This window comes from Carassius auratus, chromosome 49, assembly GCF_003368295.1.
Source record: "Carassius auratus strain Wakin chromosome 49, ASM336829v1, whole genome shotgun sequence".
In the NCBI taxonomy this organism is placed as follows: Eukaryota; Metazoa; Chordata; class Actinopteri; order Cypriniformes; family Cyprinidae; genus Carassius; species Carassius auratus.
In genome coordinates this window covers 3,682,654-3,707,317 of record NC_039291.1, presented here as the reverse complement: position 1 = coordinate 3,707,317, position 24,664 = coordinate 3,682,654, and the positions used below count along the sequence as shown (strand labels likewise).

Below are 24,664 nucleotides of genomic sequence, written 5' to 3'. Positions count from 1 at the left end.
TTTAGCATCTTATCGTATCATCTTATCTTATTTAAACTTGTCTTATTTTATCATCTTAATCTTAATCTTAAACTTAACCTTATTTCGATGCTGGTTTCTTTCCTACCAAAAATATTTATGTTGTATTGTATCGTATCGTATCATATCTAATCTAATCTCATCTCATCTCATCTCATCTCATCTCATCTCATCTCATTTTATCCATTTTATCTTCTTAATCTTAATCTTAATTTGACGCTGGTTTCTTTTTTATGTTATATATACAGTATGAATGAATGAATGAACGAACGAATGAATGAACGAACGAATGAATGAATGAATGAATGAATGAATGAATACATGCATGTTTTGTCATATATGTTATTTTCTAGTTACATATTTTGTAAAAAAAAAAAAAAAATATCTTGATCTTTGAAATAAAAGAACGTGCTGTACTAGATAAAGATGCAGTAGTTTTTAGAGTAGCTTTTTTTTTCTTTTCATTTTTTGTCTGCAGTCCAAAAGCCCATTTGTTTATTTGTTTCTTTGTTCTAATTTATTTACTTATGTATTTATTTGATGTTGTTTTTTTTTTCTTCTACCAAATATAAAGGATGTATAATATGCAATATAAACACGTTTTAGAAGCAATCGCTTTATACATGACTTCATATAAGTTTAGATTTTATACCTATAAATATTATCAACTCTACTAACTAACTTTGCAACTTTTACTTTCACTTATATAGCAAGATGTTTTCTTAAAGTTTCCCTCTTTCAAGGAAATATCATTTTATCTCATGTAAATGTGCTTAAAGTCTTCATCTTGTTCATTCTTTTAATTTTGGGTAGTGAATCACACCTATTCTCTCACGAGAAGTGAGAGTTTCAAGGCATGTGATTGGCTGTTTATTACTGATAACACACTTTCATGTGCACATGCTCCATTAACTCAAGATCAAGACAGAGAAAGTTGATGATCAGCTTCATTCAACAAACTCGGACTGGACTGGTTTGGTTTTGTCAACTCAAAACTAATCCTGTAACCTTGAGTTTGTTCAGCCACCATCATGAAACAGGCCCCTGTTGAGGGGTGACTAGTGCAAAACAACATCAGCATCAGAAAAAAAAGTGCTGAGAGACTAAAGAATCAAGGGAAAATCTAGAAGTAAACTGATTAAACTGAGTAATTGGCAAAAAAGTTGGGACGGGGTGATGAAAGGGCGAAAAGTGAGTAATAGGGAAGAGACAACGGAAGATATGAAGGAGTTTTGGAACGATGTAGGAGAAAGGATGAGAGAGATGTAGGAAGAGAATGTGGGATTGGCAAAGATGTGAGTCAAAGCTTCCAAGACAGTTAGCCCCGCTGATGTCATCAGGAGGCGAATTCCGTCAAACGCAGGCCATGCTCGACGTCCCCGCCCCCGTGCTCCGATTGGCTACGAGTGCATCTGACATCATCGACTCAAGAAGGGAGCTGTGGCATTTATCTGAGGTCATTCAGATTCAGAGGCTGACTTCTCTGGTGTTCACGATGTGTGTGTTGGCACCCATCCGCTCAGCCTCCGCTTCACTGTTAGCCATGTCACAATGCTTTACACCTCTCTTTTATCTCCCTGGATGTGCTCGTGATTTCCACCAACAGACGAGTGATAGCAATCAGCGCGACCATCAATCCAAAGCTCAGCGCCGCAGCGACTCTAGTGGAGTCTTCCTTCCCTTAACATCATCATCCATGTAATTAGATGTGCTTGCTAAAGCAGGCATCAGTGCGACTATTGCTCATACAGCATTCATGTCACGCTACGAGCATGCTGTGGATGTGAATGATGCCTCAAAATGTGCAGAAGGCTTCCATTTTCATATAGCCATTGATGTAATGTACAAAAAACTCAGAAACTGCTCAATTTTAAGAATGTAATTTATTGCTGTGATGCAAAGCTGCATTTTCAGCATCACAGTGTCTTTTCAGTGTCACATGATCCTTCAGAAATCATTACGATATGCTGATTTGCTGCTCAGGAAACATTTCTTATTTGTTTTCATAGCATGTAGCTTTACATTTCCCCAATACACTGGGCTAGTATTGAAATCTATTAAAAATCCAAACTTATTTTAGTCGTCTGACCTAACAACTTGTTGCACAACAAATAACAGAAAATCACATGATGAAATTCAGTCAACAGTTAAAAGATTTATTTATTTATTTATTTTCACAGAATGTAAAGGGATAGTTTGCCCAAAAATGAAAATTAGTTTTATGCAAAATTTGGCATTTACTCACCCTCACCATTCCATGATATAGGCACTTTTTCTTCGTCAGTAGAACAGTATTTAACAGGATTTTGAGAGTCAAAAAAGCATGTACATGCAAGACAAAATTAAAGGGATAGTTCACTCAAAAATGAAAATTATCCCATAATTTACTCACCCTCAGGCCATCCTCAGGTGTCTACGGCTTTATCTTTCAGATGAATACATTCAGAGTTTTATTAAAAAAATATCCTGGCTCTTCCAAGCTTTAAAACCGCAGTGAATGGAGCTCAAGATTTTGAAGCAAAATATATTGCATCCATTGATCATAAAAAGTTCTCCACATGGCTTCGGGTGGTTAATAAAGGCCTTCTGAAGCAAAGCAAAGTGATGCATTTCTGTAAGAAAAATATCCATATTTAAAGCTTTATTAACTAATCTCTAGTTTCTGCTAACTGTTACACAAGCGTTCACTAAAGAGTAGCATCTGGCAGATGATGTAGTGTAAACTCTGATGTGAATATGCTAGTCTCGCAAGAACCAATTCATTGATTCCTTAATAGGATCAAATACGGAAGTATTTTGACTCATTTCCAGTCTGAGTGACTGTCAGGTGTCCGAAAGTGAGTTTTTGATTGGGTAACTCATAGATCTGTGCTGCTCGAGTCACAAACTGTTTCAGATGGTTCAGTCCAAACTGAACTGGTCCAAAATAAGTTTAAGTTGACTAACCCTAACCCTAAACACCAAGAACGACCACTTAGCAACTCTACAACACCCAAGTATTTTGGCATATTTTTGCATGGGCAAACACCACTGGCATTTTCTTCAGAGAAATCGTGTATTTAAATCAAATTCAAGCTTGCACTAAAATCAGGTCATGCTTATTCAAGCTTGGAGACAATTAAAACGAGCAGTTTTCATATATATATATATATATATATATATATATATATATATATATATATATATATATACTGTATATATATATATATATATATATATACAGTATATATATATATATATATATATATATATATATATATATTTATATATATATTAATACACATACATATATATATATATATATATATATATATATATATATATATATATATATATATATATATATATATATATTGCAATTGGTTAAAAGAGTATTTGAAACAAAATTTTAAAGTCGGTGGTCTAGAGAGAGGTCAGATTTGTTAAAGTCTCCACTTGGGAAAGGAAGGGAGAGTTGATTGATTTGTACTTGTGAAGGCAGATTTATTCCGGTTTTTGTCACGTATGGCTGAGCACTTTGACCCCTGAGCATTCCCTTCATTAACATATAAAGCACATTTCCCTCACATCGGAAAGAATGCCTCACTGGGTTAATAAGTGACGCGACAGAGAGAGAGAGAGAGAGAGAGAAGAGAGAGAGAGAGAGAGAGAGAGAGAGAGAGAGAGAGAGAGAGAGAGAGATAATGGAAAAGAGAAGAAAATTCTGTTTGTTCCCCTCTTCCACTCACCATAGGTCATGTAAGGTTGCCAAGAAAATAAAAATTCATAATGACTATAATCACATCAGAAATAGCAGCACTACTTTCAGGACTGATCGCCGGAGAGCCACACAGCCTTGTCGCTGACTGCAGCGCTGACTGTGGATCTTAAATAATAATAATAAAAAACTTTTCATCTCTGGATTACTCCTCTTCTCATGCTTGCTTTGTAATCTGTTCATTAATAAACATGGCATTGCTTATGGCAAATATCGTTGATTGCTTGAAAAATTGCTTCTGATAAAAGTATTTGCTAAATGCATAAATGTAAAACACAATTAGATGCACTTAATGCTGTCGTATGAGTTGAAGTCAGCGTGAAAAGTTATTCGCAGTTACTCTAAAAAGATAATTAATTACGAACTACAAATTACAAATTGTACCACATTACTTCTTACTAATTACTTTCTGAATCCCAAATCAGCCTCGACCAGTTGATCGATACAAGGATAGACATGAAACTGCTCTTTAATTCTCCCTTAAATTAAAAATACAAAATTGCATTAATTATTTTTGAACTGACCAAGTATTCAAAGAGAGAAGGTTACATTAAAAACATGGTTCAAGGGAAAAGTAATTAATTATTTAGTAATGCGTTATACCCAACACTGTTAGCATGCAATTTTAACTCATTCTATTGTATATGACTTCATCTAATGTTTGAATGAGTGAAACTGAATATTCATTGACAAGCAATATATTTGGGAATTGATTGGCTGGTGAAAAATAAGTGTAAAATGGAGAGGAGCCAAAGTAGAGGTAAAGTTTATTGTGTTTTCAGGAAAGATTATGGAGCATTTTAGTTTTTATTTGGAATAACATGAACCGATGAATCATGCACAGTATAATCAAAACGTTCCCTGAAAGGTGGGTTTAGCTTCAGGTTGACTTTAAGGGTTTTATATTTATATGCTGCAACACAACAGAAGAACGTCAAGGATTTGGATTTGCGTGGATTTGTTTTGACTAGTTGCATTCATCCTTGTTGAAGCATTTGTCTTCTCATGACAGAATATCTCACTCTGAGGAGCAACTAATAAAATGAGTAGGTTTAACACTCAGTTGTTCTGTTCTTCTGCAGCTGGTGCTGAGAATAAGATTGCCTGGGCGTTTGGTCTAGGGCTGGAGAGGCTGGCCATGGTTCTGTTCGGCATCCCTGATATCTGACTTTTCTGCTGCGAGAATGAAGCAGTTCCACCTATCTATCAGCCCGTCACCTTCCAGGTAAGGTTTACAGCCTTTCTCTAAAATAAAGATCTCACCTAGTAACTATGAGGGCCGTTCACAATAACTATAACATTTTAATAATAATTATTCTACTGTACCGGTCAAAAAGTTCATTAGTTTTATGTTATTGTTTTTATTTTTATTTTTTTGTAATTTCTTTTAAGCATCTTCTGCTCACCAAGGCTGCATTTATTTGATCAAAAATGCAGAGAAAACAGTCATATTTCATTATTATTACAAATTAAGATGACTGTTCTTTTTTTTAATGTATTTTTCTTTTTCTTCTCTTTTTTTCTTAGTCTGTGATGTCAAAGATCATGTCACATGATCCTACAGAAATCATTCTAATATATTGGGAAACTGTGAAACGCTACTATTCAATTTATTTGTTTGGTTGATATTTATTTATTTATTTAAAGTGACAGAAAAAAATTATAATAATAATAAAACATTTATAATGTTACAAAACAATTATATATTTCAAAAAAAGAAAGAAAGTATGTCCAGGTTTTCACATAATAATAAATATCAAAAACATCTTACATCTCTAGTCTCAGTTATTGTGCGGTATGTACTTATTATAGTAATTACAATAACTATGTAATAACTAGGTACTAACCCTGAACCTACCCCTAAACCTAACCCTACCCCATGTAGTTACCTTGTGTTACCAGAACTTTCTTAGATAAATACACTGTAAGTACACTGTAAGTACATGTTAGTACACGTACTGTAAAATAAAATGCAACCAAAACATTTGTTGGTTGACTTCCTAAAGAGTGTTATCACTACAATTCAGTTTTGCTTTCAATATATCACTCTGTTTGACCAAGAAACCTGAGATATCATCTTCTGATTCAGCCTGTGTCAAGAGTTTGGGTGCAAGGCTATCAGTTTCATTCTGTTCATTCATGTTTAAATCACCAGCATATAAAAGGATCCAGGCTCAGCTGAGCAGATCTCAACAGGTTCATCATTTTTCCCAGTGTGCATTTCTCTTGTGATGTCACTAAGGTCTGCAGTGCCGATGCATCAAATTCATATTCTGCAACTCTCTTTCTGCATCGACCTCTCTATCTTTTTTTTGCTCATTGTTATTATTCTAAGGGTCAAAAAAAAAAAAAAACACTCAGTATGCTATCCCATAATAGGCATAAGTATAACTGCAGGCGCACATACCGTGATGACCACAGCTTTGCAAGCTGAATCAAAACAGCTGTTCTGAAAAAAAAAACATCTGAATCAATGTGATGATGATTTGTTTTTGTACCACTTAGGTGCAACCAGTATGAAAAAAGAATGTGTGCATGTTGTTTCCAAAATCAGCCATCTAGATCGATGTTGAGCTGGGAATAATGCTGTTTCTAAGTATGTGGAACTTCTAATAAACCAGCAGAAAGATAAGGCATGCAGTGGCTGGTAAAATGAGAATCCCATTAAACCTGATTTTCCAGATGATCAGGCATCTTGGTATTTATATATAATAATGTGAATATTGTGAAATATTATTAGAATTTAAAAGAACTTAATTATATTTGAATATATTTTAAACTTTAATTTATTATTGTGTTGCAAAGCTGAATTTTCACCATCATTACTCCAGTCCATAGTGCCACATGATGCAGAATTAATTCTAATATGCTGATTGTTTTTCCTCAATAAATATTTCTGATTATTATCGATGCTGAGAAAAATAAAATAAAAAAAGTATGAAAACTGTGATGCATTTCATTTCTCTGGAGTATTTAAAGAATAGAAAGTTCAAAAGTACAGCGTTTATTTAAAACAGAAAATCTTTTGTAATGTTTTAAATGTTTTTACTGTCACATTTGAGCAAAATGAATGTGTGCTTGCTGAATAAAAAAAGTATTTGATTGTGTACAATATGTAAATACATAAAACATAATCACCCTAAACTTATAGTGTATTTGTACTGACTGAGTTATTGAATCTTTATCAAAAATGGTCAGCAGAGCAGATAAACTTTCTGATCCAGAAAAAAAATCCACTTAAAGGTGAAGTGTACTGTAGTTTCAGCAAAAAAAAAAAAAAAAAAAAAAAAAAAAAAAAAAAAAAAACAGTTGTTATTTGTTTTCTAACAGGTTTCCCAAACACTCCAGATTTGCTATTGGTCAGACAAGCATGCAGCACCTCCCCCGACTCACAGAGCCAGTGCCGTGTGACACGGGCAATCTACATATTTTTTTTTCTTTATTGCTGTAGCACATTAATCACATGAATGAGTGTTAATTAGCAGTTAAACTTTTGCACAGACCATAGGAGATGTGTTATGAGGACTGTATGTGATCTTCTCTGCACATGTGACCTCCTGTTGGTCTCACATGGCCTACAGTATATTGTTGAGGGACCTTGGTCTGTTAAAGGTTTGACACTGAACTTGGCCTCCTATAGATGAGTGTGTGTGTGTGTGTGTGTGTGTAGAAGCAGGCAGGCTGGATGGTCGTCCTGCAGGGAATGTGTGTGTGTGAGTGATTACCTGTGCTCTCTGGCTGTAGGTCATTTCTCAGCCCATCTCCCTCTCTGCCCACTGTCCATTACTCAGAGAGAGAGAGAGAGAGAGAGAGAGAGAGAGAGAGAGAGAGAGAGAGATTTGCTTGTCAGTTTGCCTGATGCTCTATCAGTCTCTCTGTCTGTCTCCCTCTCTGTGCTGGTAATGAGGTATGACCGAGGGGTCAGTGCTCTCATCCGCCCTTGTGTGTTTTGTCTTGTCCTGTGAGAGCAACATCCATGACATACACACAAGTGCACACTATAAATCACCGCACACAATAAGACATGCTGTACAACACACATATGGACTACACACACACACACACACACACACAGACACACACAGACACACACAGACACATACTCCCGAACAAGAAGCACAATGCAGGTCCTCACTTTAATAACCTCACAAACACTAACGGCATGTTTACATGATCTCTGTACTGAATTTACATTCACATCAAGCACAATAAGATATGACTAAGATATGATATGATATGATATGATATGATAAGATTTTAAGGGCATATTATTTTCCCTGAAGCATCATTAACCTACAATTAGAGTTTCAAGTTGTTACATAATTAAAGTTTTTAGTTAGCCCAAAAGCGAAATCCTAGCTAAAAAAACTAATATAACTAATTTATCTAATGTATTTAATAATCAACACACTGAGTATTTTACAAGCATTTACTTCGCACACAAGGAAAGTTGATATATAACTCAAGTTTTTATGATATAACTGTTATAAAATGATTATATAAATACTTTCATTTGTTTATAGAAATTGAAACATACAGAATCTGTAATAAAAGCTTGTTTTTACAACATATTTATTAAAATTTGTAAAGATATCAAGTTAGATATCAAGCTAGTGTCGTGAATGTGACAGACATAATTCACCATTGTTAAGTGTAGTTCTGTACACTGTTTTTTGCATAGGCCTAACTGTTCAGGGATCGTGGTCCCTTTAAATATTCGGAATGCGTGATGATGTCAGACGCCGGTCAGCACCATTGTTCGAGTATTTTGTTTTTTGCTTTTACAAATAAACGACACACGCATTCGTGTGCTCAAAGTGAGAAGTTGTCCCTTGCAAATTTTTGCAATTTCCACACTGGTGACCCCGACGTGATCATGATCATGGCTGTTAACCTCAAACTCCCTGAATTCTGGGAATCGTCAGCATCGGCATGGTTCGCCTAGACTGAAGCGCAGTTCGCATTGCATGAGATCACCGTGGATACGACAAAATATTACTACTTTGTGTCTGCTCTCGGAAATTCAACAGCATCCTGAGTGGTGAGCCTTCTTACGAATCCTCCCGAAAATGAAAAGTATACGGCACTTAAAGCCCACCTGTTGAAAATGTTTGAACTGTCAGACACTGAGAGAGCTAGCAGGCTTTTCTCACTTCAAGGACTGGGTGACAGCAAATCGTCCGAGCTCATGGACTGTATGCTGGATTTTTTGGGTGAACACAGACCTGATTTTCTTTTCATCCAGCTTTTCTTGCGTCAGCTGCCTTCCTAAGTGAGAGCTGCATTAGCCAACACCACAATCACTGAATGTCGCAGACTAGCTGAAGAGGCTGATACATTTTTCCTGGCAAGTCAGGGAAATTTTGCTGCCGCACTTTTTCCCATGCACATCTCTTCAGTGTTGCGGGACGACGCCACACTCATTGCTGCGACCACTTCACGTCGTGGCACCCAACAGCCCTCGGGGTTGTGTTTCTACCATGCGAAGTTTGGAACTAAGGCTAACAAATGCTGTCCACCATGCAGTTTCAGTGTTTCGGGAAATGCCAGGGCCGGCGCTCAGTAGTAGCCATGCGTTCAGCCGCATAGGCAGGCTGCTTTTCATCTGTGATAGCATCTCCGGACGCCGTCTTCTGTGCGACACAGGAGCACTTTTACTGCAAAAGTTGCCGTTCCCCTCTCAAAACAGCAGTGATCACGTCGTTTGGTCTGTTTGAGTTCCTGCGCATGCCGTTCGGCCTTAAAAATGCCGCCCAATCTTTCCAGCACCTCATGGACTCTGTTTTGCGGACCTTCCTTTCCTTTTTGTGTACTTGGATGATATCCTGGTAGCAAGCATGTCCAAGTCTTAGCACCTGGCGCACCTCTGAACCCTTTTTGAGCGGCTTAGCCACCATGGACTAATTGTCAACCCTGCCAGGTGCCAGTTTGGTCTCTCCACCATCGACTTCCTAGGACACAGAGTCACTAAGGATGGGGCAGTTCCTCTCCCATCAAAGGTGGAGGCAGTCATACAGTTCCCACGCCCACTCACTGTCAAATCCCTGCAGGAGTTCCTCGGCATGGTGAATTTTTATCACCGCTTCATCCCTCGAGCCGCTCAGCTCATGGGGCCCTTCCATGAGGCCTTAAAAGGTAAACCCAAACACGCTGTGGACTGGACTGAGAGCAGAGTCAAGGCTTTTGATGCCACTAAAGCAGATAGCGAACGCCACCATGTTGGCACATCCTTCTCCGACAGCCCCCATTGCCATCACCTCGGACGCCTCTGATTATGCTGTCGATGCGGTTTACAAGCAGTGGGTAGGTGGGGCCTGGCAGCCGCTGGCTTTCTTTAGACGTCAGCTGCACCTTTGTGAGCGGAAGTACAGCACTTTCGACCAGGAGCTGCTGGGTATCTACCTCGCCATTAGACACCTTCATTCCCTGCTGGAAGGCCGACACTTCACTGCTTTTGTGGACCACAAGCTGCTGACTTTTGCCATGGCCAAGGTGGCTGAGCCGTGGTCCGACCGCCAGCAACGGCATCTGTCTTACATTTCAGAGTTCACCACAGACTTACAGCACATTGCCGGTAAGAGCTACCACATGGCGGATTGCCTATCACGGGCTCTGGCAGGGGCAGTCCATTTTGGTTTGGATTACAACCGCATGGCCGCGATTCAGACCACAGACCCAGACGTGCAACATCTCAAAACCTTGACTACAGGGTTGCAGATCAAGGACGTGGTTTTTGGCAATGCCGGCACAACACTCCTGTGTGACATCTCCACAGGTAGTCCTCAACCTATCGTTCCCTCGGGTTGGAGGCGTCAATTTTTTGATGCCATCCATGGTCTCTCCCACCCAGGTGCGAAAGCTTCACAGAGGCTTGTTTCAGCAAAGTGTGTTGCACGGCCTCAAGAAGGATGTTAGGGACTGGGCTAACACCTGTGTTGAGTGCCAACGGGCCAAAGTACACCGCCACACTAAAGCCCCGTTAGAAACATTCCCGGTTCCTGAGAGGCGTTTTGACCATGTAATCTTGGACCTGGTTGGTCCTCTGCCCTCCTCTCAAGGTTTCACATATTTGCTAACCACAGTTGACAGGACCACCCGCTGGCCTGAGGCTGTGCCACTGACATCGGTGGCATTTGTCGAGATGGCACGGGCATTTAATGGCACCTGGATTGCCCGTTTTGGAACCCCTTCAGACATTTCCTCTGACCGAGGTGCACAGTTCACATCCGAGCTTTGGAACGCTGTCGCACAGAGCCTTGGAGTGAGACTCCCCCGCACGACTGCATATCACCCGCAGGCTCACGGACTCTGTGAGCGTTTTCATAGATCAATGAAGGCTGCCCTGCGTGCCAGCCTCAAAGAGAGCAACTGGGTCGACAAGCTCCCGTGGCTGATGCTGGGTATCAGGACTGCACCAAAGGAGGACCTTCAGTCCTCATCCGCGGAGCTTGTTTATGGACAGCCGCTGCGAGTACCAGGGGAATTTGTCCCTAGCACCACGGTTCCCTGGTGTGCCACTCTCCAGCGGTCTGCTCTACGGGATAATGCAAGGTTTTTTGCACCTGACCCTACTTCCTGTCACAGCCTCCCTCAGTCGCGCATCCCTGCTGGACTTCAAACAGCCAACTATGTTTTCATTTGCCACGATGCCCACAGAGGACCGCTACACCCGCCCTACGAGGGCCCGTTACAGGTTCTGGAGACAGGGGAAAAACACTTTGTGGTGGACAGGGCTGGCAAACCGGAGCGACTCTCCATTGACCGCCTTAAACCGGCTCATTTGGACATGGCCAGGCCCATTGACCTGGCCCAGCCCCCACGACGCGGACAGCCTCGTGCTCTGCCCCCACCCAGTGCTCCCACCCCACCCAAGCCTCCCACACCCCATGCCCCTGACCCGGGTCGACCTCCGGTACAGCGCAGTCACTGTGGCTGGTTGATACGCCCACCCCCCATTGACAGTTGGGTTTTTCTGATATGGGGAATTCTAGGGGGGACGTGTGTAGTGAATGTGACAGACATAATTCACCATTGTTAAGTGTAGTTCTGTACACTGTGTTTTGCAAAACTGTTCAGGGATTGTGGTCCCTTTAAATGTTCGGAATGCGTGATGACGCCAGACGCCAGTCAGCGCCATTGTTCGAGTATTCTGTTTATTGCTTTTGCAAATAAACGACACACGCATTCGTGTGCTCAAAGTGAGAAGTTGTCCCTTGCAAGTTACTCCAATTTCCACACTAGTTTCTTTTTTTCTTCTTCTTCTTCTTCTTCTTCTTCTTCTTCTAGATACAGAAACTATCAAACTATGTACACTGAATGTATTTCAGTGAGGTTAATGGAATGGCTTTACGGCTCTGCAGTTGGTTAATATTGTCGGTTGAAACACTGAGTAATTGCATGACACATGATTAATTTCAGTAAGCAATACGGTTTCTTTTAACACCTTCTTATGTTCAATTCCTGTTTATTTCATGCTGTAACAAGTAGTAAAGATGAAGAGATGATCAGATATTTCTTTCCCAGTTATAGAGATTCACGATCGCACGTACTCTGTATTCAGCAGCAGTACTTACCACACATTTTACAAGATAAGATGTTTTGTCAGTGGTGCTCAGAAATTACAAATCATTTGCCATCATCCTCGGTCATCTCTCCTACTTAATCTGTTTATGTGGTGAGTAAAATTTTATGTACCTCTAATGTAACAGGCAATCGTTAGCAAACTTTATTTGTTTTACGTGCCTTTCTGAATATGGATTCATGCTGCGGGCACACCCTCCACCCGCTGAAAAATTAACTGCATTTACTATGTACAGATAAGTGCAACAATAATATGTATTATGTTTATTTTAAAAAATCAGAAATTCAAAAGGTACAGTAAACATACAATGCTGTCAATTTTAATAGTTATTTATGAATGACTTTACGTATTACAAAACATAAAGGAATTTATTCTTCATCTTGTCTTGTCTGATGCAATCAACCAAGCATTCTAACCACAACCTTTCCCCTCCCCCTCCCCCTCCCCACCCCCAAGGTATTACATTTTGTATCATCTTTTCATTATGTATATTTGTCTGAATAGTGGGGTTCTGTGTAGTTTATTTATGGAAACCCGCAAGATTGACATCATCTGTTACACTCACTGACTGACTGCACCGCTGCGTCATCCCACTCTTGCTAAATTTCTGACCATTACCGCATACTCCCATCCGCTCCCACAATTTTTGTATGGGCTCCCACAAACATTCTAATATTATATATAGTTTTCGCGTATCAGGGCGCCGATATCCATGGATGGGGTAATTAAATCCCTTTGAATTAGCGATTGCAGTTGCAGTTCATGATATCTTGATCACTCGCACAATATTTGAAGGGAGTAGCTACAGCTACATCAGTGAACTCCTGATCTGTTGAAGAGCAAAATTGTAATTGTAATATTGCATAAATTGCATTTGGTTAAAATGTTTGCAATGAAACATTTTGAACTCTTTGCACTTTCCCACCACTGGAACACAGCTGGCCATGGGGCCTATGTAAATATGCGTTTATCCCAGTGATCCTTCTCGCACAGACACTGTGCAAAGTCCGGGAGGAAGAGAAGCAAGTCTTGCTAGTGGCGCCATATTGGCCCACTCGGACCTGGTTCCCCGAACTAGTGCTCCTCGCAACAGCCCCTCCTTGGCTGATTCCTCTCAGGAAGGATCTACTGACTCAGACACGGGGAAAAGTTTGGCACCCGCATCCAGACCTTTGGAAACTTTATGGGATGCGGAGGTTCGAGGTTACCTATCCAAGGAGGTAGTGGACACCATCACTTCGGCAAGAGCACAGTCTACGACACACGCTTATGCCTTGAAGTGGAACCTTTTCGTCGAGTGGTGTTCTTCTCGCTGAGAGGACCCCTGTAGATGCGGGACCTGACTCTAGTGCTTAAATCACTACAACAGGGCCCATTTGAGCCTTTGCATTCAGTTGAGCTAAAGTTTTTTTCATTGAAAACTCCTGCTTGCGCTGGCCTCCATTAAGAGGGTTGGAGACCTGCATGCATTTTCGGTCGACAATTTGTGCCTAGAGTTTGGGCCGGCTGACTCCAGGTAATCCTGATGCCCCGGCCCGGCTACGTGCCCAAGGTTCCCACTACACCCATCAAAGACCAAGTCGTGAACCTGCAAGCGCTGCCCCTGGAGGAGGCAGACCCAGCCCTGGCTTTCATCTGTCCTGTGCGAGCATTGAGATGCTACATCGACTGGACATAAAGCTTCAGGACCTCAGACCAGCTCTTTGTCTGTTATGAAGGCCAACAGAAGGGGAATGCCGTCTCTATGCAGAGGATGGCCCACTGTATTGGTAGATTGGTCTATCGAAACCGATGTCACCGACATGGCATCTCCATTCCCTCCTTCAGGGAACAAGGTTTTCCATACGTAACCGAGACATTTATTGGGTTGTATTGGTAAGTCACTCAATTATCTTGTGCTTCATTCCCCACTTCTGAATTATGTTGTATTGATAAAGAGTTATCACAAAGTAAGTCTGTTTAGTTGTGCTATCTTACAATCAAGTGTAAGTTAAAGTGTCGCCGATGTAACTTTGTAGATCTTTTTTTATGCCCAAACATACACACTGACAAAAATGTAAAAAGTGAAAAAGCATAATAAGTCCCATTTAAACAGCAAACGGATATGCAATTTTCATTAGTCACAATAGATTATTTAATCTTCAGTGGACAACATTAACAACAGTTAATGATATACATTACTACAGTTTCAGGACACAGTCATGACTAGCTAGTTAATTTCTCCAATCATGCATCATACTGTTGTTCTAGAAGAGACACACCCCTGATCAGCTGACAAGTTTCTAAAAGCTTTCTAAAACCACCAAACCAGACCAGCCTGAACAATGAAAATCAGCTTGGTGCCTTTTTAAGAGCAGGAGAACCTTAGCCTGGATGAAAATGCATTTTCAGCTGAGGAAAAAAATCCCCTTAACTGATACAATCAATATGACGCACAGCATTGAGTGTATTTATGCGGTATATGAAATTGCTGTGTCATGAGCACCCCAAACCTATTCTATTGGCTTAAAAAATACATTAATTAGTGTCTTTTTTAAATTGCGTTATATATCTAATACAATATATAATACTATAGATTGTGAAATTAAACTTTAAATGTATTTTTTTTTTTTTTTACTAAATTAGCATACTACTACCACTAACCAAATAGACTGCTGAATAGACTGTTAACCAAACGGCCTTTACTCTATTCAAATATTCAATTATATGGTTTTTATACTCTATATATTCTACGTTTTTGCTTCATACTCTTGGAAAAAAGGAGGTTGGTTTGAGGTAGCTGATCATATTTTACCACACAGCTTTTCTGTTGCTTCTGCAGCACCAGTATTTCATGAGTGTTCAAGGTTTTCTGAAGGCCAGGAGATGCCTGCTGTTGTGAGGATACCAGCCCTTGTAGGTATGATGGCCTCAGGGTGTGACTGTAGATTTAACCTCCGGCTGAAGAGACACCTTGCTCACACCAACATCCTCCTGTGTGTGTGTATGTGTGTGTGTTTTGGTGTGTTTTGAGTGTGTGTGCTGAGTGCTTGACATAGTGAGGTATTTGAATAAGCATCATAAAACACACACACACACACACACACACACACACACACACACACACACACACACACACACACACACACACACACATATATATATATATATATATATATATATATATATATATATATATATATACATCCATTTTTACGTGCATTGATGTCTTGTGTACAAATGGATTTCTTCTTCTCTTCTTTTTCGTAGCCTCTCAGTAAGTACCCACCGCTCTTCAGTGACATTTCTTGGCTGCCGGCCAAAGGTTACACAGAAAATGACTTCTATGACCTGGTGCGCAAGACCTAGTGGATAAGGTCACAGTGGAGGACAAGTTCACACATCCAAAGTAAGAAGTCCATAGTGTCAGATGCAGAACCTGAACCCATCACTAGATAAGCATGCCAGTAGCACAACACCAAATATGAAAAATATATAAAAATATTTTATTTACTGTGAAATGTACTATTAAAAGATAAATAAATAAATAAATAAATAAACGACTTTTACTTTATTTCAGTAAAAGATATTAAAAAAAAAGCTTTAAAACAATGTTTATTTATTTATTTAAACAATGCTTTTTCCTAAATTATCAATTCAGAAAATGAGTTAAATTATGAGTTAAAATGCCAACATACAGTAGAGTTAGATTTAATTACATTATTGAATGTGTCCAAAAGTCTATTCCTCATCACAGAATGGATGCTAATTTATTGTATTGATTTTTTTATTTTATTGCAGCTGTTAATACAACATGAAGATTTTAGGAAGTTGCTGTGTTCTGTCATTCATTTTGTTCATTTGTATTTGTCAGTCTTTGCCATCATTCTGAGAGCTAATGGCTTTCGCGGGAGAGCACACTAATGTTATTGCGCGGGGTTGTTGGCAGTGCGGCGTTCATCTATTGACGGAGGAGCAGAGGTCAACGATGCCTAATGGCACAGTTTTGAACTCTCCACTATTAGGCTCCATTTCACGTTGGCCCGTGTTTGTCAGGCTCTTCAAACTCATTATCTCTCTCTTCCAGTATCCATTCACAAACCACAGAATGATCCACTTGATCACACACAACTATTCCTGAGCAGGTCTGCTTTTGTGGACTGCAGAGGCTGTGCTCTGATTGCCCTTTTCCTGTTTCCTCGCCCTGTGACATCAATAATTAATGTTTAAAGAGGATGAGAAGTTCACCTGCGGGCACAGCGGTCTGACTGTCCCAAGTCCCCTCTACTGGAAAAGACTGTACTGTATGTGTGTGTGTTAAATGATACAACGAGGACCTGCAGTGCGTAAAAAGAGCCGCAAACATTAATCTCTGTCCCTGTTCTTAATCTTTTTTTAAATAGCAACCTTTTCCCTCCCCTTCTCCTAATGACATCCGTAGACAAGATGACATCATGAGGTGCTGCAGGGGTGTAATAGCCCATAGGGCAGTTAGAAATTGAAAGAGATTGGTGTTTTTCCTCTTTTTCTAATTTGATTCAGGCCAGATCTATGTTTGTGCACATGTTTCTTCGAAACCAAATATTTTAGTTGAATAATTTCTAGAATAGTTTGTGTTTTTTCACAGTATACGTGTATCGTAGCTGCAGAAGTACTTTTCTAAGTAGCCGTAATGTATTGTGTGTGTGTGTGTGTGTCCTGCAGCTAATTTCCTCTTTATGATCATTTTGCTGCAGTTGCGTCAATGCCTGTGAGCTCTGCTTCATACTTTCTACAACCAGAGTGAAAGAGAGAGAGAGAGAGAGAGAGAGAGAGAGAGAGAGAGAGAGAGAGAGAGAGGGTAAGTGAAAGGGAAAGGGCAAGAGAGACATCAATACTTTAACCTGTTCACCAACTTCCAATCACTAATTACAGTGAGAGGACAGCCAATCACAGCTCATCTAGCCTCCAACCATCTCCGTCCGTCAGAAATGTCACATTCACAATATTGTCCTAATCAATTTCCTAATCAATTTACTGCTGACTCTGGCTGTTTTGAGAGCTGGTAATATGATGAGATTGGCAGCATGTCTCCCATCATGCTCTTCTTCAGTGTGGTGAGGAAGATTCTGGCATCAGACGTGCCCTCAAAGAGCCATCTGAAACCTAATGCTTTTCCTTTGTGCTCGCTGTTTTACTTATGACACTAACACAGCAGGGCTTTCCTTCAAAAATGACTCGATTTTTATATGTGACTCACATAAATTTGAGTGGTTTCTCATTTTGCAAAACAGGGCATATCCAAGAATCCAACTGTGTGTTTCCTAAACACGCCGCCCTCTAATTTTTATCGTGCGGGTGCATTTTTTCCCCTTAGCATAAATAGCAGATATAATAATTTAAGATAAATCAATCATATCATTATGGATTTCTCATAATGGCATCATCAATTTTTATTTATTTATTTATTTATTTATTTTCAGGAAGTGAAGTTACCATTAACCCTGTTACCATCATTTTTTAAAGTAAACAGTAAACAGCTGATAACCTAACAGTGAACAGTGATAACGTTCAATATCATTAAATTCTATTTTCCAAAAAGGACTTAATAGTTTCACACCTTGATAATAACATTTGTAATGTCCATTTAAACGGTCCACCCTTTTTCCCTGTTTTTTGTCAAATAAACAACAGATAATATAAAAGTGAACTGAATGAAAATGTCAGCATTAAATTCCCTTTTCAAAAAGTACTTAATATTTTCACACCTTACAAATTAAGCAGCAAAATGGCAATACTGTTACTGTCAATCTGTTCTGTTGCCATCATTTTGTATAGTAAATAACTGATCATTTAAACGTGAATAAGCAATAAGCGCTAAATTCTCTTTCTAGAAAGTACTTTATAGTTTCACAACCTTGAACACAAGGCATTGTGTAAATTGTAAAATGGTCTACTATTTTACCATCAACCTGTAACAATCAGTCCACTGAAGGCGAGCATAGATGAACCCAAGTGCAGTTTATTTACAGTGGTGCATAATCCAAACATCCAAACAATAAACAGAGACTTGACTTGACTTGACAGAAACAGACTTGACGTGGCATGAACAGACTAGACTCACCGACAGCAGGTTACATACGTTAATACACGACCATCTCGGCCGGGGACTCGGGCGTGGCGGCCATCTCGGCCGGGGGCTCAGGCGTGGCGGCCATCTCGGCCGGGGGCTCAGGCGTGGCGGCCATCTCGGCCGGGGGCTCAGGCGTGGCGGGCATGACGTGAATCGGCTGTGGTTTGGCAGGCATGACAGGCGGGACATCACAATGCTCCGGTGTGGTAGGTACTGAAGGATAGCAGGGTCTCTCATCCGCAATCCCCACAGTAAATGAGGAACCACTCAACCGGAGTGCAAAGTCAAGATAGCTAGTCAGAGTCCAGTGAGGTATGTGTCGTGGCATTAACAAAGAGATTTCCTTTGTGAGTCCAAAACGGAAAATGTCTTTGAGGGCCACATCATTGAAGTCCACTAAGTGGCACGAAGAACAGAAATCCTCCACATAATCCTCAATGGGACGAGTCCCCTGGCGTAGGCCAAGGAGGGCAACTGCTGGGTTCATGGTTCGGTCGTGTATTCTGTAACAATCAGTCCACTGAAGGCGAGCATAGATGAACCCAAGTGCAGTTTATTTACAGCGGTGCATAATCCAAACATCCAAACAATAAACAGAACAAACCAATGGGGAACAAGGCACATGACTAAAACAACCAATGAACTACCAGAACTGATAAATCACATGACAAGACAACCAATGAGAACATGACACATACACAAGACAGAGATACATGAGGGCAAGGGAAGCATGACACAAACAGCATGAAACAAACTACAAAATAAGAGACATGAAAATGGTGAACAAGAAACAAAAGCCAAAACATGAAACAAAAGCCAAAACAGACGTTACACAACCCTGTTACCTTTCTGAAGGTGTAATTAATGCATGTTCCTACAAATGTAATAATGTAGCTTGGGACGGGACAATGCAATTTCTTAACATTTAAACACATGCTAGGGTGCTGTGTGTGGTTTTCAGTGGACTTTCAGTTATAAGGGTTGGGTCAGGATGGTTGACTAGTCCATTAATCATCCAGTAAATTTCTTAATACTTTTGCTTTGCAAACTTCTAAACTTCTATAGTGATGTTTGCCTTAGCGAGCGCTACTAAAATTATTTTGCTCTATATTGCCATGTGAGCGAAGGCAACGAATGAAACCAAAAGAGCAAAATCATTGCATAACCCAATACACCTTTGAACATCCCAGTGTATTCATCAGCACATAATTTATTTGTGCTGTAATTCAAAGCTATATCTGCTGACAGTAGGTAAATTCTACATGCTATTTGTTGCAGTATTTATTGTTTGTATGGAAGCTTTTACTGAAAAACGACTGAAATGTAAAACCCAAAGGTGGGAAGTCATGTACAGTAAGCTGAGATACAGCAGCGTGTTTTAATTAAATATATTTGTGATACACACATCCTCTGCTTGAGATAGTTTGAAAGATTCAGGTGTGTCTATCATTTATTCTGTTTCCAAAAATGTTAATGGAAACATGTTTGTCGAAGTTTTTCAAGGCTGTGTTGGCCTCATAACAAATACAATATTAATGTTTTAACTGAGACTGTTAAAGAAGAGGCAAGTTACATTTTTATAAGAATATGTGCAGTGAAATAGTCTTCTGAATGTTAAAAAGGGCCAAATGCCACATTCACATTGAACTTTATTCGTCCATTATATGATAGATGTCTATATCCCTCAGAAATGTCAAGGTATTGCATGGAAGCTGTCCAGCAATAAAGATTTCTGATGATTTGTAGCACCTGACATTCAAATCGTGATCTTTTCCAACTGTGCAGCAGTATATTTAAAGAATTAAAATATCACTGGGAGCTTTCAGTATTGAGAGGACAAGGAGGCAATGCAAATGTTGAGTAAAGAAATGCTCTTGGTCTCTTTCAGTTCAATTGTGTGCATTGATGGCATGACAGAAATTGTTTATTCAGGCTGCTATTTATTCAAATGTAGCATTACATCACTTGCTCACCAATGGATCCTCTGCAGTGAATGGGTGCCGTCAGAATGAGAGTCCAAACAGCGGATTAAAACATACAGTAATCCACAAGTAATTCACAGCACCCAAGTCCTTCTGTAAATGTCTTGTAAACCGAAAAGCTGTGTGTTTAAAATACGAGTCCACGATCCATAAAAACAATCTGTTATTGTCGTCTCACATCAGAATATACCCAAAGATTTGTTTAGATCTGTTTTAGACTGTTTTGGCTTGTACACGGTGCTTGATCTTTGAAGAGAAAAAAAAAAAAAAAGATAATATTATGGATAGCAAAGATATTTTAAGTTAACCGTATGCAAATTATGAAAAAAAATATACTAATAAATAAAGAGGAAAATTTGCACATTATAAAATACAATATATACTGTATTTTTAAAGATGTGCAATTGAGCTAAACAGGTAATAAAAACGTATAAAAAACTAAAAAAAGCTATAAATAACATTTTTCTGTTAATTTAATTTTAGACTAAGAACTAAGAGAGTAAAAGTCACGCTCTCGCTCCTTTACTCTCTTTCACCGTGGATTTGTTTGTCTGACATCAATAACAAATCTAACCAGATGGCCACTATAATCCAACACAAATCTGCATTTATTGGCACGTAACGCTGTCAGGTGTAAACAAGCAGAATTAATTTGGAAAGTTGACAGGGCTGTCAATATATCTGACAGCTGTGGACAGGAGACCTGATGGAGAACTGCCGGATTTAGCTCGACTGAGCTCTTCAAAGCACTCTCTGATTTACACTCTCTGTGGTGTGATACAGTGCTGATATATGTATATGTTCTGCTGGCTGGTGGGTTATTGTGAGGTTTGATTATGGGATATGTGACGCCACCTGTAGTAGTATCACATTTGAGAGCATCAGCATCGGCTGCAATGACGAGACTAGCTTTCTGAGGCCCTCGTGGTTGTGTATTTATATTTTGGAAGCATCAAATCAAAAATGCTTCATCAGGATTTATGTCATGCTTGATCAACATTTGTTTTGCTGTCAAGCTGAAAAGGTGTGTGCGATTGAGAGATTTTCATCTTAGCACTGCTAAAAGTAATAGCTAGGTATGTTAGTTTATACATAAATGTGTGTGTCAGATTATATACTACTAAAATATTATATCAATATACATGTGTGTGTGTGTGTGTGTGTGTTTGTGTGTATAGATGATATATCAAATGTTTAAACTGAGAAAATGTATAATTGTCAGGGAAAAATAAGTTGATTTAAAATTTCATGGTATCAAAACATCTCAAAAAAGTTGGGACAAGACCATGTTTACCACTGTGTGTCATCCCCTCTTCTTTTTATAACAGTCTGCAAACGTCTGGGGACTGAGGAGACAAGTGTCTCAAGTTTAGGAATAGGAATGTTGCCCCATTCTTGTCTAATACAGGCTTCTAGTTGCTCAACTGTCTTAGGTCTTCTTTGTCACATCTTCCTCTTTGTGATGCACCAAATGTTTTCTATGGGTGAAAGATCTGGACTGCAGGCTGGTCATTTCAGTACCCGGATCCTTCTTCTACACAGCCATGATGTTGTAATTGATTCAGTATGTGGTCTGGCATTGTCATGTTGGAAAATGCAAGGTCTTCCCTGAAAGAGACGACATCTGGATGGGAGCATATGTTGTTCTAGAACTTGGATATACCTTTCCGCATTGATGGTGCCTTTACAGATGTGTTAGCTGCCCATGCCACACACTCATGCAACCCCATACCATCAGAAATGCTTCTGAACTGAGCGCGGATAACAACTTGGCTTGTCCTTGTCCTCTTTAGTTTGGATTACACGGTGTCAAATTTTCCCAAAAAGAACTTCAAATTTTGATTCTTCTGACCACAGAACAGTTTTCCACTTTGCCACAGTCCATTTTAAATGAGCCTTCACCCAGAGAAAACACCTGCGCTTCTGGACCATTACACTATCATTCCTTCTGGACCATTACACTATCATTCCTGTATGTGATGCAGTGCTGTCTAAGGGCCGAAGATCACGGGCATCCAGTATGGTTTTCTGGCCTTGACCCTTACTCACAGAGATTGTTCCAGATTCTTTGAATCTTTGGATGATATTATGCACTGTAGATGATGATAACTTCAAACTCTGCTATTTTTCTCTGAGAAACTCCTTTCTGATTTTGCTCAACTATTTTTCTCCGCAGCATTGGGGGAATTGGTGATCCTCTGCCCATCTTGACTTCTGAGATAGACTGCTACTCTGAGAGGCTCTTTTATACCCAATCATGTTCCCAATTGACCTAATGCATTGCAAATTGGTCCTCCAGCTGTTCTTTATAGGTACATTCAACTTTTCCGGCTCTTATTGTTACTTGTCCCAACATTTTTGGAATGTGTAGCTCTCATGAAATCCAAAATGAGCCAATATTTGTCATGACATTTCAAAATGTCTTACTTTCAACATTTGATATGTTATCTATATTCTATCATGAATAAAATATAAGTTTATGATATTTGTAAATTATTCCATTATTTTTTTACTCACAATTTGTAGTGTCCGAACTTTTTTGGAATATATAAATATATATAAAACTATATAACATATAAAACCAATAAATAATAACTATATATGCATTTTTATATTCAAATGGGTTCTTCATTCTATTTTTATTTTTACTGGAAGTTTCTTTCACGTGAACTCTTGATGAAAATCTGTCTACACTTGCTACACTCTTCTTACAATGGAAATAATGGAATCCAGTTGTTTAAAAAAAAAGGGTTTTTCTGGCTGAACGACAGAGCGTGAGGGAGGGAGAGAAGATCGGTGTCAAAGAGTGTGAATGTACGTGACTGCAGTTGCAGCTAAGCTCGGCCGGTCAGGTTGGGAGACAGTGATAGGTGTAAGGGAGGTATTGCTAGCAAATGGCTGTCCTCATCAGCAGGCTTCTAGAAGAGCTAGACTTGTTAAAAATCTGCCCTCTTTGTCGGAAGCCCGGGGGTGATCCTTCCGGAAAGTGCTACAAGCCAGCATGGTAATGTCTGCCACCATAAATGAGCCACAGTGCAGGAAACACAGGAGAGAGAGAGGGTGTGTGTGTGTGTGTGTGTGTGTGAGTGTGTGAGAGAGAGAAAGAGAGAGAGCAGAGTGTATTTAATGGCCCATGGCTCAGAGAACATCATCTATAACCTTATGAATAATGGGGTGTTGTTGACGATGCAAAACTGTGGAGAGGAAGATGCTATGCATCACATTACACCTCACAATCATGCTTACGCTCATACACACACATACTGGCACATTTATATCTTACACCTGTAGAGTGAATAATGTTAAAAAAGAGATGATGATTTCAAATGTTAAGTTATATTTGAATAAATGTTGCATTTAGGCCTATATATGCAACACATTAATAATTGTATTCTTGTCTCAAATTTAAGCACATTTCAACTTTTTTTTTTTTTCTCACACCCAAGAGTCATAGCACAATAAGACCAGGGAACGAGGAGTAGAAGCGCATTTGAAAAGATATGAAGATAAAATTAGATTTGTGAGGTATAAAAATAAGAAATCCGTCTCACAAGTGTGAGATCATAAGTAGATTAAGATGTAAAGTCACAGTTGGAAGATATTAAGCAACAATTATAAGAAATAAAGTTGGAGTTGTGAAATATAAAGTCACAGTTACAAGAAATAATATCATAATTTGTAAGATTTAAAATCACAGAAGAAATTAATTTGAATAAATAACGATATATAAATATAAAATACAATAAATAAAGTCGCAATTGTAAAATTTTAAGTCACAGGTGAAATTAAATAAAGCCAGAATTATATATATATATATATATATTATATAAAATTACAGTTTCAAGAAATAGAAACTAAAAACAAGCAAAAACAGGTTACTATTATTGTGCAGTGACTCACTGATGAATGTTCTAAATATATGTGTTTTCTTTGTAATTTTTCATCAAACTTTAGCTGCACTCAGCCAAGTTGCAGTAGCTCAATGAAGTAAAAACTGTCAGATGCCACATAAGCAGCAATTGAGATGAATGGGAATGCTAACAGATACTGTAGTTTCTCTAGTTTATATAAACCTTCTTGACCCAGACACCATCCAATCAAATTAGAATAACTGAGCCAGAACAGCGGTTGTCAAAGAAGTGACCAGGAGGCCAGTAAGAGTTGCAGGTCGAAGGCTGGCATGCCAGAAACTCTCCAGACAATATCAGTCTGATCTGAAGTTCACAGATTCAGTC

At 39.2% G+C, this 24,664-nt stretch overlaps 1 pseudogene; it reads left to right on the top strand.

Annotated features, from left to right (window-relative positions):
* The window catches only part of LOC113065899 (phenylalanine--tRNA ligase, mitochondrial-like), a 103,789-nt pseudogene that overhangs the window by 24,994 nt on the left and 54,131 nt on the right, over positions 1 to 24,664 (top strand).